Source organism: Macaca mulatta, chromosome 1, assembly GCF_049350105.2.
Source record: "Macaca mulatta isolate MMU2019108-1 chromosome 1, T2T-MMU8v2.0, whole genome shotgun sequence".
Taxonomy (NCBI): Eukaryota; Metazoa; Chordata; class Mammalia; order Primates; family Cercopithecidae; genus Macaca; species Macaca mulatta.
The window spans coordinates 215,437,870-215,456,537 of record NC_133406.1 but is presented as its reverse complement, the minus strand read 5'-3'; the positions used below and the strand labels follow the sequence as shown (position 1 = coordinate 215,456,537).

Below are 18,668 nucleotides of genomic sequence, written 5' to 3'. Positions count from 1 at the left end.
AGCATGAGGAGCAGACCCAGCTGGGAGGTGGAGTGGGGGAGGGCTGCCAGGATGAAGGCCTGGATGGCTAGGCAGAAGCGACGTGCCAAGACCACCAGGGCCTGGGCTGGGCTTTCCTTGACCTGTTCCTTACCAGGTGGCCCTGTGGGCAGGTCCTGGGCTGGTTTCCTGTCCTCAAGGAACTCAGGGTTCATGCAGACAGTTACCATGCCCAGTGCAGGAGGCAGAGTCACGTGCCAGCCAGAGATGGGCGTCGAGCCTGGCGTGCGGTTAGAAAAGCTTTCTAGAGCAGGGAGGCCTGCGGTGAGACCTCACTGTGTTGAAGTTCGACGAGGAGGGGAAGGGCTCCAAGCAGGTGTGAGGGAAGGCGGAACGTTTGAGGCACCTGGCGGGGACAAGACAGAGTGCAGGGCAGAGGCCTGGCGCCGGGTGGCTGGCTCACGTCCCGGTATCACCATGAGTTGGCTCTGGCAAGTGACCTGGGCAGGTTATGCCCCCCTCGGAGCCTCGTCTTCCTCATCTGTAAATGGGGGTGATGGTGAGGCTCTTGCGTGGATGAGAGGAGCTGCAGAGAGCACTTGGAGCAGCGCCTGGCATGCGTCAGTGTGTGTGCACGAGCTGTTGGGACTGTTGTTAGGATTGTCACAGTGGAGGTCTCCAGCAGGTCATCAGTTACATAAATCAGGAGCTCAGGGGGCTCTGGGCTGGGGACGTAGCTGTGTCATCGGTGAAGCAGCAGGTGTGGGTGAGCCCCCCCACCTCCATTTCCTCTTTCCTCATTCCCTAAAAAAAAAACAGTTTTGTTCAGAGATCTGACCCCAACAGGGCTCTTGCACTTCAGGGAACACTGGGAGAGTCATTTCCTCTCTCTCTGTCCCTCTCTCTTGAGCACACAAAAAAGCGCGTGACCATCAACTAAAGACAAAAAATCAAGCTTTTAAATAATTAAAATTAGTTTTATACAGAAGTCTTGCTGATGACTATAGACAGAGGCTTATGGCCCACAAGCAACCCTCCAGAGAGGGTTTGTCAGACGACTACGGCACAGCATTTGAGCCCACTGCTGATATGCAGCTGGTGGAGGTTCAGTAGTGCAAAATCACATCGAAGTTTGGGTGCAGGAACCCATCTGGTGACAGATTTCAGAGGCATCATCGCTAACCCCATTAGATTAGACATCATTACCTTATGTGCAGGAAAAGGCAAGGACTAGGGTTGTTTATCTTTCTTTTTTTTTCTTTTTCTTAAGACAAGGTCTCACCCTGTCGCCCAGGCTGGCGTGCAGTGCGGTGTTGTGATCATGGCTCACTGCTGCCTCAACCTCCCTGGCTCCAGCGATCCTTCCACCTCAGCCCGTTAAGTAGCTGGGACTACAGGCACACATGCCATTGCACCTGGCTAATTTATATATTTTTTGTAGAGACAGGGTTTCACCATGTTGCCCAGGCTGGTCTCAGACTCCTGGGTTCAATCAATCCACCCACCTTGGCCTCTCAGAGTGCTGGGATGACAGATGTGAGCCACTGTGCCTGGTGTGTGGCCATTTATCTTTTTTTTTTTTTGAGACGGAGTCTTGCTCTGTCGCCCAGGCTGGACTGCAGTGGCGCCATCTTTTGGCTGTCTGCAAGCTCCGCCTCTCAGATTCACGCCATTCTCCTGCCTCAGCCTCCCGAGTAGCTGGGACCACAGGCGCCCGCCACCACGCCTGGCTAATTTTTTTGTATTTTTAGTAGAGACGGGGTTTCACCGTGTTAGCCAGGATGGTCTCGATCTCCTGACCTCAGGTGATCTACCTGCTTCGGCCTCCCAAAGTGTTGGGATTACAGGCGTGAGCCACCGCCCCGGTCTCGTTTATCTTTTAAAGAATATAGTGACTCAGGCAAGAGACGTAGGGGGTTTGTGTTTAAAGCATCTTTCTGGATTGCTGCCCGTTGTCACAGAATCAGGGGCTTGTGAAATGATGCTGGCATGCAGAAATGAGAAACATGGCTTCTTAAATTCGTTACTTTGTCTTACATGACCCATGCTACCCCTTCAGAGGACCAGATCTGGGAAGAAGCTAGCAGTATGCAGTATGCCACCTCTCCATGTGTTGTTTAAAACCTTGATTTGTAGTGTTTGTCTATTTCCTAGTATAAATATGGCCAATGTCAAGCTACCAACATGACATCGCTTAACCTGGAGTTAAGATGCACACAGTCTGTTCTTGCAAGCCAGGAAGAGTCAGCTCCAGCACCCCACTCGGTGAGGCCAGCCCTGAGAACAGCAGAGCTGGGAGCGAAAAGCACCTGCACACAGATCTGCACCACGGATCTGCTTCCGTGGGCAGCTTTCTGTTACTCGGGGCCAAATGCATCCCACACCCTGGAGGACTGCAGGGCAAGAAGAGAAGAAAACCCAGGAGCAGCCCAGAGGAACGGACAGGATTTGTGCAGCAGGCAGAGGAAGAGGAGGCCGTGAGCTCAGCTGCCACAGTAATGTGGTGATGCCAAGGGTCAGATTTTACATTTGTTTTTTCACAGACTTAATCCTGCTGCCATAAAAGATAAGAGAATTTTTTTTCAGCACAGTTATAGAAAGTTCCTAGGCTCCAGTCTATGTCTTGAGCCAAGAATTTAGGGATTTAAGCTTGTTATTCTTTTTCCTTGAATTGCCCAGTGCCACAGAAGCAGCTACCCCATCTCTGAAATCTTCATGCCATTCATGTGTTCAATAGCAGTGTCGACTCAGACCCTCAAAGCTCTGCCTTCAATGGCGCTTTTTTCCCAGATGGCCACAGGCCATAATTTAATTAATTAATATAACTTAATTAGCTGTTTCACCACTACATACCACAGCTGCTAGATTCTCATCCCTGAACACTAACTGGATTTTCCCTTCCTTCAGCTCCGACTAGACCAGATCATCATTTCCCCGAGGGTATGGAGTGTGAAACCACCCCCTCCAACCAATTTCCAAACCCGCCAGGTTTCCGAGTTGAAAACAATGGAAACTGACCCTTGCTAATTTAAGCAGAAAGGAACTTATTGGAAAGACACCAAGGAGCTCAGGCAATCGGCTGGAGAAGTGGGCTCAGAGAGAGAACAGCTGTTGAGGGAGGCTGGCAGTCAGGACACAGGCAGGGTGCCCCTACAGATGTCTGCTTCTGTCTGTTCTGTCTGTTTTCCACAGATTCAGGGTAGGCTCCTGGTGGATGGAGTCGTCGTAATGCCTGCTTCTAGCTGACTAGGGTGAACGTCAGCTTCTGCACGGGAAGACAGAGCTGTCTCCTGTAAGGTTCACTGGGCTTGAGGCCGGGCACGGTGGCTCCTGCCTGTAATCCCAGCACTCTGGGAGGCTAAGGAGCACCACTGCACTCCAGCCTGGGTGACAGAGTGTCTCTAAAACAAACAAACAAAACATTTTTTAAAAGGGGTTTGAATGCTGAGTGAGAAAAACAAAACAAAACCAAAAGCCAGAAAATATTTACCTAAGGCCGGGCGCGGTGGCTCACACCTGTAATCCCAGCACTTTGGGAGGCCAAGGTGGGCGGATCACGAGGTCAGGAGATCAAGACCATCCTGGCTAACACGGTGAAACCCCATCTCTACCGAAAACACAAAAAATTAGCTGGTTGTGGTGGCGGGCGCCTGTGGTCCCAGCTACTCGGGAGGCTGAGGCAGGAGAATGGCGTGAACCCGGGAGGTGGAGCTTGCAGTGAGCCGAGATCGCGCCACTGCACTCCAGCCTGGGCGACAGAGCGAGACTCTATCTCAAAAAAAAAAAAAGAAAATATTCACCTTGGCTAGGCGCTGTGCTAACATTTTGGCTTCATTATCTCAATTTAATCTTCACAATTATTACTATTTTTGAGACAGGCTCTCACTCTGTTGCCCAGGCTGGAGTGCAGTGGCACAATCACAGCTCATTGCTGTCTTGACCTTTCTGGGATCAGGTCATCCTCCCTCCTCAGCCTCCCAAGTAGCTGGGACCACAGGTGTGAGCCGCCATACCTGGCTAACTTTTTAATTTTTTTGTAGAGATGGAGTCTCACTACGTTGCTCAGGCTGGTCTCGAACTCTTGGTCTCAAGCAGTCCTCCTGCCTTGGCCTTCCAAAGTGCTGGATTATAGGTGTGAGCCCCTGCACCTGGCCCACAATTATCTTTCAAGAGGTGTTGCTTTTATCAACCCCATTTTATAGATGGGGAACAGGTTCTGAGTTTCTTCAGTAGTAACCCCAGGCTTTGGGGTACTGTGAGAACCTGGCAGGACACCGTGAATCCTGGATGGCTCAGAACCAGGCTCTGGAGGGGCTTCCCTAAATTTAGGCCAGCCTTAGTCTGTTGGCCTTAGCAAAGGCAGGAAGAGCCTGTCTAGACTGAGTACTTCCTAATTCTAGATGTTGCGCCATTGGCCTGCTTGGGGGCCAGTCCTGGACCAAGAGGGTGCCGTGCTGGGGTGGAGAGCTTCTCACCAAAAGCAAATATGGTGTGAGGAACATGTGTTCTCTGCCGGGCCTCAGCACATGGGCAGTCTGTCGTGATGCTCGCTGTAGCCAGCAGCCTGGGGTGGGGGCCCTGCTGAGTAAACTAGGAGAGCGGCTGAATTCTGAGGAGCAGAGAGGTAGATACGGGCCCCTGGCCTCTTGAGCCGGGGAGAGGAGAGAGTTTCTGAAAAAGAGAGATACCAGCCAGGGCCCAAGCACTGACACAGGAGACCCTGTGACGGCGATGGCTCAGGTCTCCCCCATCAGACCAGGAGTTCCTGAATCCGGAGTGGTCCGTTTGGGCTGGAGGCTCCTAAGGGCAGAACTCTCGCTCCTCCGACACATCGGGAGCTCCTGTGTGCAGGGCTCTGTCTCCAACTTCGGGCTGAGGCTTCTAACGGCAGCACGTCTCTTCCCTCCGACTAGGGCAGTGAAGCGCTAAGTATTCCAAGACAACAATGTCAGGAAAGGCTGCTCAGGTTTGAGGAGTGGGACAGGCAGAGCTGGATGAAACCTGACTATGCTGAAGCGGAAATGGAGACCCTGGGAGGGGCAGGGACCTGCTGAGTGCCTCCCCTAGGGAGTAGCTGACCTGGACTGCATCCTGGTGCTCCTGCTGAGGGAGGAGGATTTGGGGTAAGGAGAGTAAGTGTGGCCTTAGGAATACAGCCCCCAGAGCCAGGCAGGAGTGGGCAGCCCCACAGGGCCCAGGTTCAAGTGCGAGGCTGCCAATACCGCCCCTTGGAAGCGCCTCCGTTGTTCTGTCCTGGATGTTTTAGTCCTTGGCCAGCTTCCTGGGCAATGGCCTCATCCCACTAAGACAGACAGATGTGCACAGCTGGGGGAGGGGCTTGGTGAAATCCAACCCCGCCCAGCACAGGCCTGGGCTTCCCGGGGCTGGAACTTATCTGGATTCTGGTCCAGATCTCTGCCTTGGCCCTGTTGTGCAGCCCTGGGCAGTGCTGTGGCTTCCCCTTGGGCCTCAGTTTTCTTGTCTCTCAAATAGGGGAAGCTCTTCATTCTTTCATCAGACATTGACTGCGGTGGTCCATCGTTGGCCCACTGACTCTAGTATTTGGGGGTGCATTATCTGGTTGTAGGATACTTCTGCCCCTCTATTTTAAAATTTGTCTCAAAAAATTATGGTAGAATGGTCTGGGCGCGGTGGCTCATGCCTGCAATCCCAGCACTTTGGGAGGCCGAGGCGGGCAGATCTCGAGGTCAGGAGATCAAGACCATCCTGGCCAACATGGTGAAAACCCGTCTCTACTAAAAATACAAAACTTAGCCAGGCGTGGTGGCGGGCGTCTGTAGTCCCAGCTACTCGGGAGGCTGAGGGAGGAGAACCGCTTGAACCCGGGAGGTGGAGGTTGCAGTGAGCCGACATTGGGCTACTGCACTCCAGCCTGGCGACAGAGCGAGATTCCATCTTAAAAAAAAAAAAAATTACCATTTTCACCTTTTTAAGTGTACAGTTCAATGGCATTACATACACTGACATTGTTGTACAGCCTTCCCCACTATCTCCAGAACTTTTTCATCACCTTAAACTTGAATCCCCCTCCTTTTAAAAATAACAGCTTTGTTGTGATATTATTCACATATTATACAACTCATTTAAAGTGTACAACGAGCTGGGCACGATGGCTCACGTCTGTAATCCCAGCACTTTGGGAGGCCGAGGTGGGCAGATTACCTGAGGTCAGAAGTTCGAGACCAGCCTGGGCAACATGGTGAAACCCTGTGTCTACTAAAACTACCAAACTTAGCCAGGCGTGGTGATGCACACCTGTAGTCCCAGCTACTTGGGAGGCTGAGGCAGGAGAATCACTTGAACCTGGGAGGCGGAGGTTACAGTGAGCCGAGATCACACCACTGTACTCCAGCTTGGGGGACAGAGTGAGACTCTGTCTCAAAAAAAAAAAAGAAAAAGTCCATTCCACTCTCTTTTTGTTTGCATGGTTTCTGAGAAGTTGGATATAATTCTCTTTGCTCCTCTGTAGGTAAGGTGTTTTTTTCCTTTGGCTTTTGTGGGGATTTTTTTTTTTTTTTTTTTTTTTTTGGTAGAATCTCACTCTGTGTCCCAGGCTGAAGTGCAATGGAGTCATCTCAGCTCACTGCAACCTGCATCTCCCAGGTTCAAGTGATTCTCGTGCCTCAGCCTTCCAAATAGCTGGGATCACAGGCACCCACCAACATGCCTGGGTAATTTTTTATACTTTTTTAGTAGAGACAGGTTTTCACCATGTTGGCCAGGCTGGTCTCAAACTTCTGACCTCAAGTGATCTGCCCACCTCAGCCTCCCAAAGTGCTGGGATTACAGTCGTGAGCCACCGCGCCCAGCTTTTTTTGGGATTTAAAAAAATCTTTGATATTCTGTTGTTTGCAAACAATATGCTAGGTGTAGATTTGTTATTGTTGTTGTATTTATCCTGCTTGGTATTCTCTGAGCTTTCTGGATCTGTGGTTTGATGCTTGACATAAATTTGGAAAAATTCTGTTGTCATTGTTTCAAATATTCTTCCGTTCCTTTCTCTTTGTCTTCTCTTTCTGGTATGCCCATTATATGTAAGTTACACCTTTTGTAGCTTCCCATCCCCATCCATTATAAACCCGTATGCCACCCTCCACCATGTCTCTACACTCCCGACTCCCCCAGCCTTAGGCAACCACTAATCTGCTTTCTGTCTCTACAAATTTGCCTGTTCTGGACATTTCATATAAATGGATTCATATGACCTGTATGATCTTTTGTCTGGCTTCTTTTGCTTTGTGGGATGTTTTCGAGGTTCATCATGTTGTAGCACATGCCAGTGCTTCGTTCCTCCCTATTTTTAACATCTGGCTTCTCCGGCACAGGGACTGAGAGAACAGGGGCTCGACAGGCAATATCTCCTTCTTCATCCACCCGGACCGTGCTCCTGTCTGTGGGTCGAGCCTGTCAGCAGCCAATGTCCTCTGCATGGCAGGTGTCTGAACGCTGGCTCTGTGGGAGCCTGTGTGTGCTCTTTGGAGGTCCTGTGGGAGCCTCAGCCTCCACAGTCACCTGATGTGGTTATCTGGCTTCTTGATAACCTATTCCAATGCCCCCCCAACCCCCTGCCCTTGCCTGCAGCAGTCCGCCCCATGGTTCCTGTTGCTGGGGCCCCTTGTGTGGTGGGTGTCTTCTTGGTTGGGTCCCAAAAGATGGTACAAGTTCAGCTCTTTTTTCTGTGTTCTCTGCTGGCCTCAGCAAATGGCAAGCATGCAGACTGTCTTACTGCCAGCCCCTTCCACCCTGCCATTTCTCTCCACTACTGTCTTCCCCTGCTCAGAAGGCCCAGGGACAGAACAAGTTGGCCACACCAGCAAAGGTCCCCAGGAGGGAGATACCAGTCTTGCCTCTCAGCAGGGGCCTTCCCACCTCCATAATAACGTGTGATTTTCTTGGTGCCTCTCCCACTGGGCTTGGTTGAGAGGGGTCTCGGGTGGTGGGGAAGAGGAGAGAAAATCCACAGCTTCCATATGAAACTGAAGCTTCATATCCCTGAAGAATCCCTTCCCCCACATAAATCTAGAAGTAGAGGGATGGGAGGGCCAGTCTTGCCTTCTCAGCAAGCCCTAGAGGGAGCATCTGGACCTATTTGTTGGGGCCTGTCTTCAGGATTTGGGGTGTTCTGCAATACTTCACCCTGGCTCTGCACCCCAGTTGTCAGTTTTGGGGCGAATGGAAAAGCTCCTGCTGCTATCCTGTTCCACATAAAACCCCAGCCTCATGTTACAGTCCTGGCAACTGCGACAAAGGGCAGGGCAGAGAATGTTCTGATCTCATCTGGGGGCACTCTGAGGAAGTGACTTTTGGAGGTCAGACCAGGTCAAAAGAATGGCATGTCCCAAGATCCTGAAACAGGAAGGAGTGTGGCACTTGGGGAGATGGGAAGACCAGTGAGTGTGGGGTGGTGAGACCGAGGACAGAGCGGTGAGAGTTGAGGCTGGCAGTGGCGCAGTGGCAACAGCAACATTTATAGATCATTTCTGTTTATGCATTTCTTATTTAATAATCCAAAAGAGGAAGTAGCTCTGATTATCTCTCTTTTGTACACAGAGGTTCGAATCTTGCTCAGAGAAGTGAGGCAATTCACCTGACAGCATGCAGCAGGTGTGTGGGGAAGCTGGGGTTTTAACCTGGGTCCAGAGCTGGAGCTGGCCTCTGGGCCTATTCGACTCTCCTGTGCTCCGAGATCCTAGCAGACCCGAGGAGGGGGCAGTCTGTCCCGCCCCTAACCACCCACCCCTTCTTCTTTTCTACTGCCTACTCCTAGGAGCCTGCATGAGGGGCTGGGGTGGACATGAACAGGTCAGCCTCTGAGACAAAGGAGGCCTGATTGACAAGAGAAGTAAGGCCTTTGCTGTCAGCAGGCCTGGGTTTTAGTCCCCACACTGCCCCCCACTGGGCTGTGCGACCCTCGGTCAGGTTCTTCCTTTTTCTCTGATTGTGAGTTTCTTCATTTGTCAAATACCCACCCTCCTTCAGTGTCATTTATTCCCATTTTACAGATGGCCCAGAGAAGGGAAGCAAGACAGTGGCACCCAGGAGCCCAGCACCAAGCCCAGGGCTGTCTCCCCTATACCTGGCCATCATCTTTCCAGGGGTCTGGGCAATGCCAGTCCAAGGGGCCAACTTGTAGACAAGGCGGATGGTTTTTGTGGAGGCCCAGACTTCTGAAGACAGGTGGCTGAGGAGCTCTCGTGATAGGAGAATGGGAATGGCCAAGCCAAAGGAGAGGAAGAGTGACCAAGGACTGGTATTCAGATTGGGTGGCCCGGGGCTCTCATGGTGGGCTGGCTGGAGAGTTGCAGCCTGAGCCCCTCCCTGTCCCTGCACTCATCTCCGGGCCTGCCTGACAGCTGATTGTGCTGCAGCCGCATCTGATCTGGGCGGACTGGTCCCTGCAGATACCAGCGTCCATCAGGGCCACAGCACTTCCCAGGGCCATATACCTAGATCTCTGTTTCCCACGTGTGTGTGTGCGTGCATGCGCATGTGTGTGTGCCTGTGTGTGCGTTTGTGTGTGTTTTGGGTCGGGGAGGGGATGAGTTAGGAGGTCTGGAGCACAGCACTGCAGCAGGGGTGGGGGCTCTGTTGACGTGTGTCTTTACCCTCATTGGGCTTCTCCCGCCTCACTCCCACTCTGGGCACAGGGCACACTCCAGGCCTGAGCAGATGGGGGCCCTGACCAGGGATGCCTGAGCCCTGATAGTCCTCAATCCACTCTCAGACGCAGATTCACATATCTGAGCTCCAGCCTGAGCTGAACCCTGACTCTAGTTCTAAGTTGAGACCCAAAGTTGACCCGAGAGTGAGCTTGACCCCCGTTCCGACGGAGCCCTAATCCTGGTTCCAGGGTGGATCCTCAATCTGGTTCCAGGCTGAGCCCTGAACTTGCTCTAAAACTGAGCCCTCATCTTTTAGACAATTATTTGAACTCTGTTCCAGGCTGGACCCTTACTATACACTAAACTCTAATCCTGGCCCCTAACTAAACCTTGACTCTGATCAGAAATTCTGTAATGATTCACTTCTATTTACTTTTTTTTTTTTGAGACGGAGTCTCGCTCTGTCACCCAGGCTGGAGTGCAGTGGCCCAGTCTTGGCTCACTGCAAGCTCCGCCTCCCGGGTTTCCGCCATTCTCCTGCCTCAGCCTCCCAAGTAGCTGGGACTACAGGCACCTGCCACCATGCCCGGCTAATTTTTTGTATTTTTAGTAGAGACGGGGTTTCACTGTGTTAGCCAGGATGGTCTCGATCTCCTGACCTCGTGATCTGCCAGCCTCGGCCTCCCAAAGTGCTGAGATTACAGGCGTGAGCCACCGCGCCCAGCCTTTTTTTTTTTTTTTTTTTCTTTTTTTACAGAGTCTCACTCTGTCGCCCAGGCTGGAGTGCAGTGGTGTGATCTTGACTTGCTGCAGCTCCAGCCTCCGAGGTTCAAGCTATCCTCCTGCCTCATCCTTCCAAGTAGCTGGGACCACAGGCATGCACCACCATGCCCTGCTTTTATTTTTTATTTTGTAGAGACAGGGTCTTACCATGTTGCCTGGGCTGGTCCTGAACTCCTGGCCTCAAGTGGTCTTTCTGCCTCAGCCTCCCATAGTGTTGGTATTACAGGTGTGAGCCACTGCATCCGGCCATGAGTCACTTTTAATTTCAGTCCTGACCTCCATCCCTAGCTGATCTGTGCCTGTGACCACAGTCTAACCCCTAATTTCCAAACAACCAACCAACCGTTAACCTCAAACCTAGCCCAAATGGGAGCCCAAGATCCCTTCCCATGGCAGGACTTGTGCTCGAACCAGAAGGAAAGTTAGTGTTTCACCGAGCAGAGCCGTGCAAACTGTGCACAGAGGCATGGAGTGGGAATGTGGAGAATGGAAATGGCCAACGCAGAGAAAAGAAAGAGTGACCAAGAACTGTTATCCACAGTGGGAGCGGGTGCGGTGGGAGGACTCTGGATGCAGTCACAGCTGGGGTTCAAATCTAGGCTCCGCCGTGTGTCAGTAACCTTAGTTTGGATGGGTCAAGTGGCCTCACAGAGGTTCTGTGTTTCCATCGTAAAGTGGGTCCGCCCTGCTTTTCTCTTGGGTCATGGAGCTCCTTGAGAGTGTCATTTCCATCTTGCCTTTAGGTCCTGTGTGCTCTCACCGCTGCCTGGACCACTCCTCTTTCCATGCCTACTTCTGCATCTGCAAGATGAAGTGTTCCTTCCTCTAAGAAGTCTTCCTGGGCTGCGTGTGGTGGCTCACGCCTGTAATCCCAACACTTTGGGAGGCCAAGGCAGGGGGATCACCTGAGGTCGGGAGTTCGAGACCAGCCTGACCAATATGGCAAAACCCCTTCTCTACTAAAAATATCAAAATCAGCCAGACGTGGTGGCACATACCTGTAGTTTCAGCTACTCAGGAGGCTGAGGCAGGAGAATTGCTTGAACCTGGCAGGTGGAGATTGCAGTGGGCCGAGATCATACCACTGTACTCCAGACTGGGCAACACAGCAAGACTCCATCTCAAAAAGAAATAAATATATCAAGGGCTGGGAGTGAGCAACACTAAGGAGTATGCTTGTCAAGTGTGATGGTTGATTTTATGTATCAACTTGACTGGGGTAAGGGTTTCCCAGATAGCTGGTAAACCCACTATCATTATGGGTGTGTCTGTGAGGGCGTTTCTAGAAGAGATTCAAATTTGAATCCACAGACTAAGTAAAGAAGATCCACTCACAACAATGTGGGTGGGCACCATCCAGTCTCTCATAGAATGAAAGAATGGAGGAATAATATATAGAATAAAATGCTGGAGGAAGGGTAAATTCTCCCTCTCTCTCTGCTTAAGCTGGGGCATCCAACTTCTCCTGCTCTCCAGCATTGAAGCTCTTGGTGTTTGAGTCTTCAGATTTGGGCTGAATTACACCAAGGCTTTCCTGGCTGTCCAGTTGGCAAATGGCAGATCATGGAACTTCTTGGCCTCCATAATTGTGTGGGCCAACTCCCATAATAAATACCCTCTTACAGGCCGGGAGCGGTGGCTCACACCTGTAATCCCAGCACTTTGGGAGGCCGAGGCGAGCGGATCACGAGGTCAAGAGATCGAGACCATCCTGGCCAACGTGGTGAAACCCTGTCTCTATTAAAAACACAAAAAAATTAGCTGGGCGTGGTGGCACGAGCCTGTAGTCCCAGCTACTTGGGAGGCTGAGGCAGGAGAATCACTTGAACCCAGGAGGCGGAGGTTGCAGTGAGCCAAGATTGCACCACTGCACTCCAGCCTGATGAAAGAAGGAGACTCCATTCCTAATTAAATAAATACCCTGTTATATGTATATCTCTCTATATCCTATTTGTTCTGTTTCTCCAGAGATCCTGACTAATACACCAAGGCCCAGGGCTGCATGCCGAGGACTCAGGAAGTCTCTTGAAGAATCCTCTGCACACAAGAGCGCTGCTATCCGCCAAAGCTGATGTCAGCTATTCCCTGCAGCCTGGCCTGGTCCAGCGGAGACAGCTCTGCTAAACTACCAAAGGCAGGAAGAAAATGAGCCACCAGGGGCCTCCACACTTGTCTCTCATAAAAGATATATGCTCCACAAGGGCAGGGTTGAGTCTGTCTTGTTCCCTGCTCAATAATTGTGTGCTATGGATAAATAAATGAATGGATCAAGAGATAAGGATGGAATAGCAATTTACAAACCCTAAGCATTGTGCAAGGCAGGGCATAATTGGGTAGGAATGCTTCTTCTAGAAGTTATTCCTTAGGAAAGGCCAAACAAAAAGTCTATTAATAGACCCGATTAATAAACATCAGCCAAGGTAAATGTTAACAGGAAGTATTTCTGCAAACGTTGGCAGTCTCTTAGGCTGGGCTCAGAGTAGGCTGGCGTGCTGACTGGCATGCTGGCGAAGAAGGCTTCCTCCTTCCTGTTTGCTCAGAACATGTTCTCAGGCCTAGGGAAGCCTCCTTCTTGAATTCCAGAATGAGTGCCACAGTCCCAGGCTTGCTGCATCCTGGAAGCTCACTCTACTTCAGTATGCAGTGAGACCCAGGTACGCAGGGACGCAGTGTGCGGTCAGACCCAGGTGCGCAGGGACGCAGTGTGCGGTCAGACCCAGGTGTGCAGGGACGCAGTGTGCGGTCAGACCCAGGTGTGCAGGGATGCAGTGTGCGGTCAGACCCAGATACCCAGGGATGCAGTGTGCGGTCAGACCTAGGTGTGCAGGGATGCAGTGTGCGGTCAAATCCAGGTATGCAGGGATGCAGTGTGCGGTCAGACCCAGGTGTGCAGGGATGCAGTGTGTGGTCAGACCCATATACCCAGGGATGCAGTGTGCGGTCAGACCCAGGTGTGCAGGGATGCAGTGTGCGGTCAGACCCAGATACCCAGGGATGCAGTGTGTGGTCAGACCCAGGTGTGCAGGGATGCAGTGTGTGGTCAGACCCAGGTGTGCAGGGATGCAGTGTGTGGTCAAATCCATGTATGCAGGGATGCAGTGTGTGGTCAGACCCAGGTGTGCAGGGATGCGTGCGGTCAGACCCAGGTGTGCAGGGATGCAGTGTGCGGTCAGACCCAGGTGTGCAGGGATGCAGTGTGCGGTCAGACCCAGGTATGCAGGGATGCAGTGTGCGGTCAGACCCAGGTGTGCAGGGGTGCAGTGTGTGGTTCGACCCAGTTAGGTGGTCCTTAAACACGCCATGCTGGTTTGCCTCTGGGGGCTTCACCTGTGCTCTTCCATTGTTCCTCTTTTCCTCACTTCCTTCAGGTTTCTGTACAAATGTCACCTCCTCAGAGAAGCCTCATCTGACCCCACTCAAAATTAGCAGCCACAAAGAGGTATAATATACTGAGAAAAATTTAAAAATAAAAATAAAATAGCAGCTGTTGTTGCCATCATTATCCTTAAAAAAAAAATCCCCTAACCCTGTTTTAATTTTTAATTTTTTTTTGAAATGGAGTCTCCCTCTGTCTCCAAGGCTGGAGTGCAGTGGTGTAGTCTCACCTCACTGAAATCTCAGCCTCCCAGGTTCTCGGCTCAAGCAATTCTCCTGTCTCAGCTTCCTGAGTTGCTGGGATTTACAGGCATGCACCACCATGCCCGGCTAATTTTTCAATTTTTAGTAGAGACAGATTTTCGCCATGTTGGCCAGGCTGGTCTTGAACTCCTGACCTCAGGTGATCTGCTCGCCTTGGCCTCCCAAGATGCTGGGATTACAGGCGTGAGCCACCGCACCCTGCCTTAATTTCTCGAAAGGGTTTATTAGAAGTTGAAATTGTCTATAAGATACATTTGTTTTTATTAATTTTATCTGATTCCCTTTTCATTCTTGAGGGGAAGTTGGACAAAACACATTTTTTTTCTTTTTGTTCTTTTTTTTTTTTGAGATGGAGTCTCACTCTGTCTCCCAGACTGGAGTGCAGTGGTGTGATCTTGGCTCACTGCAGCCTCCACCTCCCTGGTTCAACCAATTCCCTTGCCTTAGCCTCCCGAGTAGCTGGGATTACAGGAGCTCACCACCACACATGGCTATTTTTTTTTTGATTTTTAGTAGAGATGGAGTTTCACCATGTTGGACAGACTGGTCTCAAACTCCTGACCTGAGGCAATCCACCCACCTTGGCCTCCCAAAGTACTGGGATAACAGGCATGAGCCACCGCTCCTGGCCTTTTCTTTTTGACAGAGTCTTGCTCTGTTGCCCAGGCTGGAGTGCAGTGGCATGATCTTGCTCCTGTAACCTCCACCTCTGGGTCTCAAGCTTCCTCCTACCTCAGCCTCCTGAATAGCTGGGACTACAGGCATGCCACCATGCCTGGCTAATTTTTGTATTTTTTGTAGAGATGGGGTTTTGCCATGTTGCCCAGGCTGATCTTGAACTTCTGAATTTAAGTAATCTGTCCACCTCGGCCTCCTGAACTGCTGGGATCACAGGTGGGAACCACCGTACCTGGCCATTTTTCTTTTTTTTTCTTGAGATGGAGTCTTGCTCTGTCACCCAGGCTGGAGTGCAGTGGCATGATCTCAGCTCACTGCAACCTGCACCTCCCGGGGTCAAGCGATTCTCCTGCCTCAGCCTCTCGAGTAGCTGGGACTACAGGCGTCCACCGCAACACCCAGCTATTTTTTTCCCTATATTTTTAGTAGAGAGAGGTTTCACCGTGTTAGCCAGGACAGTCTGATCTCCTGACCTCGTGATCTGTCCACCTTGGCCTCCCAAAGTGCTGAGATTACAGGTGTGAGCCACCGCACCTGGCCCATTTTTCGTTTTTTTTTAAATAAGTAAGTTTGTCCTGTTTACTGCTCTGTCTCCAGCACCTAGAACAGTGCCCGGCACCTAAGCAGGCATTTGGTAAAACTGTGCCAAATGAGCGATGAGGACAGAGTCCTAGTCCTTCACCAGCCCCCTCTCAGCAGTGCAGGCACCTGGCCCGGCTGTGTCTCCCGCACGGGCCAGCGGGCAGTGTGATGGAGGCAGTGCAGGATGCCGTGCGAGACCGAGGAAGGACTTGCAGCCCTGCTGGGAGGATGAGGCAAGGCTTCTTGAATGATGCCACATCTAAACTGAGATCCCAGGGCTGAGTAGGAATTCACTTAAAGAGGAGGAGAGAGGGCTGGGCGTGGTGGCTCATGCCTGTAATCCCAGCACTTTGGGAGGCCGAGGTGGGTGGATCACCTGAGGTCAGGAGTTTGAGACCAGCCTGGCCAACATGGGGAAACCCCGTCTCTACTAAAAATATAAAAGTTATAGCCAGGCGTGGTGGTGGGCACTTGTACTCCCAGCTACTTGGGAGGCTGAGGCAGGAGAATTGCTTGAGGGTGGAGGTTGCTGCGAGCCAAGATCGCACCATTGCATTCCAGCCTTGGTGACACAGCGAGACTCTGTCTCAAAGAAAAAAAAAGGAGAGAGAGAGAAGGAGAGAGTTCAGGATAGAGAGACGTACAGGTGCAAAGTTCTGAAGGCAAGAGCGAGTCTGGCAAGTGGATAGAAAATAAAGATTCATGGGTGTGTATGAGAATGGGGAGAGCAAGGTGGGCTCATGAAGGATCTGGAGTGGCTCTTAAGTCTGGACATGACATGCCCAGAACAAATATATGGAAATAGCTCCAGGAACTTTGCCATATCCAGCATCTCTTGTCCTGGTGATAAATACTATTTGCTTAATATTTTACTTATAGCTGAATCACTTTAACTAATTCATATAAAAAGGAAATGCTTTGTAACACTATCCTAATTTGTGTGATATACACAAAGTAACAGTAAAACTAAACCAAAGGAAAACAAAATTCAGATGCTCTTTAACATGAGGTTACATCCTGATAAACCCATTGTAAATTGAAAATATGCTATGTCAAAAACGCATTTAATATTCCTAACCTACTGAACATCATAGCTTAGCCTCACCTCCCCTAAACATGCTCAAAACACTTAAAATAGTCTACAGTTGGGCAAAGTCATCTGGCAACCCAGTCCACGGTGGAGTATCTGCTGTCTACCCTCACAGTCCTGTGGCTGACTACAAGCTGTGGCTCCAAGTCAAAGCACATATTGCTAGCCCAGAAAAAGATCAAAACTCAAAATTCCAAGTACAGTTTCTACTCAATGCCCATTGCTTTTGGATCATCATAAAGTCAAAAAATTGTAAGTTGAACCATCTATTTAAGTCAGGGACTGTTTGCAATGTTATATTTCATTGCCTAAGACTGATTTCAACTTTCTCTTCTTAAAAAGGGAGAATCACAAGTGTCAACAAAGTGTTAAAGACATGGTAGCACCAGATGGAACTTTCTGTCTGGGTTCTTTCTAAGATTACTGTATTTCAGTAACTACATAAAATTGTGTATATATATAAAAAATATATAATTTTTTTTTTTTTTTTTTGAGACGGAGTCTTGCTCTGTCACCCAGGCTGGAGGGCAGTGGCACAATCTCAGCTCACTGTAACCTCTGCCTCCCGGGTTCAAGCAATTCTCCTGTCTCAGCCTCCTGAGTAGCTGAGATTACAGCCACCATGCCCAGATAATTTTTTAATTTTTAGTAGAGATGGGGTTTCACCATGTGGGCCAGGCTGGTCTCAAACTCCTGACCTCAAGTGAGCCGCCCTCCTCGGCCTCCCAAAGTGCTGAGATTACAGGTGTGAGCCACTGGGCTAGGCCAAATAAACTTGTAAGTGGTACAATTTCCATACATAGAGAAACTTGCTGTAAACTTTTCAGGTATCTGGCTGAATGGGAGCAGGATAGGGAAGAGGAAATGAGGTAGATGGCTAAGAAAACCAAATAAGTCAATCAATCAATCAATCAAGTTTTGTCCTCTCACTCCCCTTACATTGTAAAACCTACTCATCCACTCACCATCCATCCAACTACCTGGGCATACTCCTGCCTGCCCATACACCCACGAACCTTTCTGTTTATCTGCCTGCCCATCCACAAACCCATCTACTTACCCATCTGCCTGCCCATCTATCTGAGCATCTTCCCACCTGCCAAATATATGTACCCTCTCTCTCCACCAAACCACTTTCCTAAACATTCTCCATCCTTTCCTCCAGCTACCTACCTGTCCATCCATTCATTGTCCATTTATCTATCCATCCACCCATTCATTCAGCCATCTGTCCGCTCAACCTTCCATTCATCTACTCATCCACCCAACCTTCCATTCATCTGTCTATCCATTCTTCTACCCAAATTTTCATTCAGCTGTCCATCCATCTATCCATCCATCCATCCATCCATCCATCCATCCATCCATCCATATGTCCACCCAAGCTTCCATCCATCTGTCCATTTATCCATCTGTTCATCTACGAATCCATTCATTTGTCCATCTACCCATCCATCCACCCTTCTCTCTATCCAACACAATACAATCCCACATAATACAATCCCCTAGTTCTCCTCCTTTTCTTTCTAACACGGAAATTATGGCCATGACCTCTTTAACTGGTTTCAGATCTGGGGTCTTATTGCCTCGCACAAGCCTCAGTCCTACCTGAGTTGCTTCTTGGATTGTCCCTGAGTAGAATTTCTGAAAAATCACCTTATTCTTGCTGTCTCTGACCCCTTGCCCCCAGACACTCCTCCCTGGGTCTGTTCCCACAACCTTACCAGGGCAGAGGACTAGTGTCAAAGCTGGAAGGACTTGGACAACCAGGTTCAGTGCTTCTAGTTTCTAGATGGAAAAACTGAGGTCTAGTGTGGACAAGGCACTTAAGCAAGGTCACAGTGAGCCAGCTGCAGTGCAAGGAACCTTTGCTTTCCCAAACTAAATCCTCCAGTTCCTGGAAGTGTGTATTGATTTCTAAAATGGAAGGGTTCAAAGCATCCTCAGACATCAGCTCATTCAGTATTTTCTCACTCAAGGAGAAGGGCCTCGCACAGGAGGTTGGGAATGGTCTAGTTGCTGAGTCCTACATTCCTATTTTTCTTTCTTTTTTTTTTTTTTGAGACAGAGTCTCACTGTGTGGCCCAGACTAGAGTGCAGTGATGCAATCTTGGCTCACTGCAGCCTCTGCTTCCCAGGTTCAAGTCATTCTTCTACCTCAGCCTCCATAATGGCTGGGATTACAGGCATGCACCACTACTCCTGGCTAATTTTTGTATTTTTAGTAGAGAGGGGGTTTCACCATGTTGGCCGGTCTGGTCTCAAACTTCTGACCTCAAGTGATCCGTTGGCCT

General features: G+C 50.2%; 1 long non-coding RNA gene across 1 annotated transcript; it reads left to right on the top strand.

Moving 5' to 3' along the window:
* Positions 1-2,115: 2,115 nt before the first annotated feature.
* On the top strand, positions 2,116-13,863 carry LOC144335183 (uncharacterized). The gene is made up of 2 exons (XR_013405770.1): positions 2,116-2,494; positions 12,354-13,863. It is a non-coding gene; the product is annotated as an uncharacterized LOC144335183 (long non-coding RNA).
* The last annotated feature ends 4,805 nt before the right edge of the window (positions 13,864-18,668 follow it).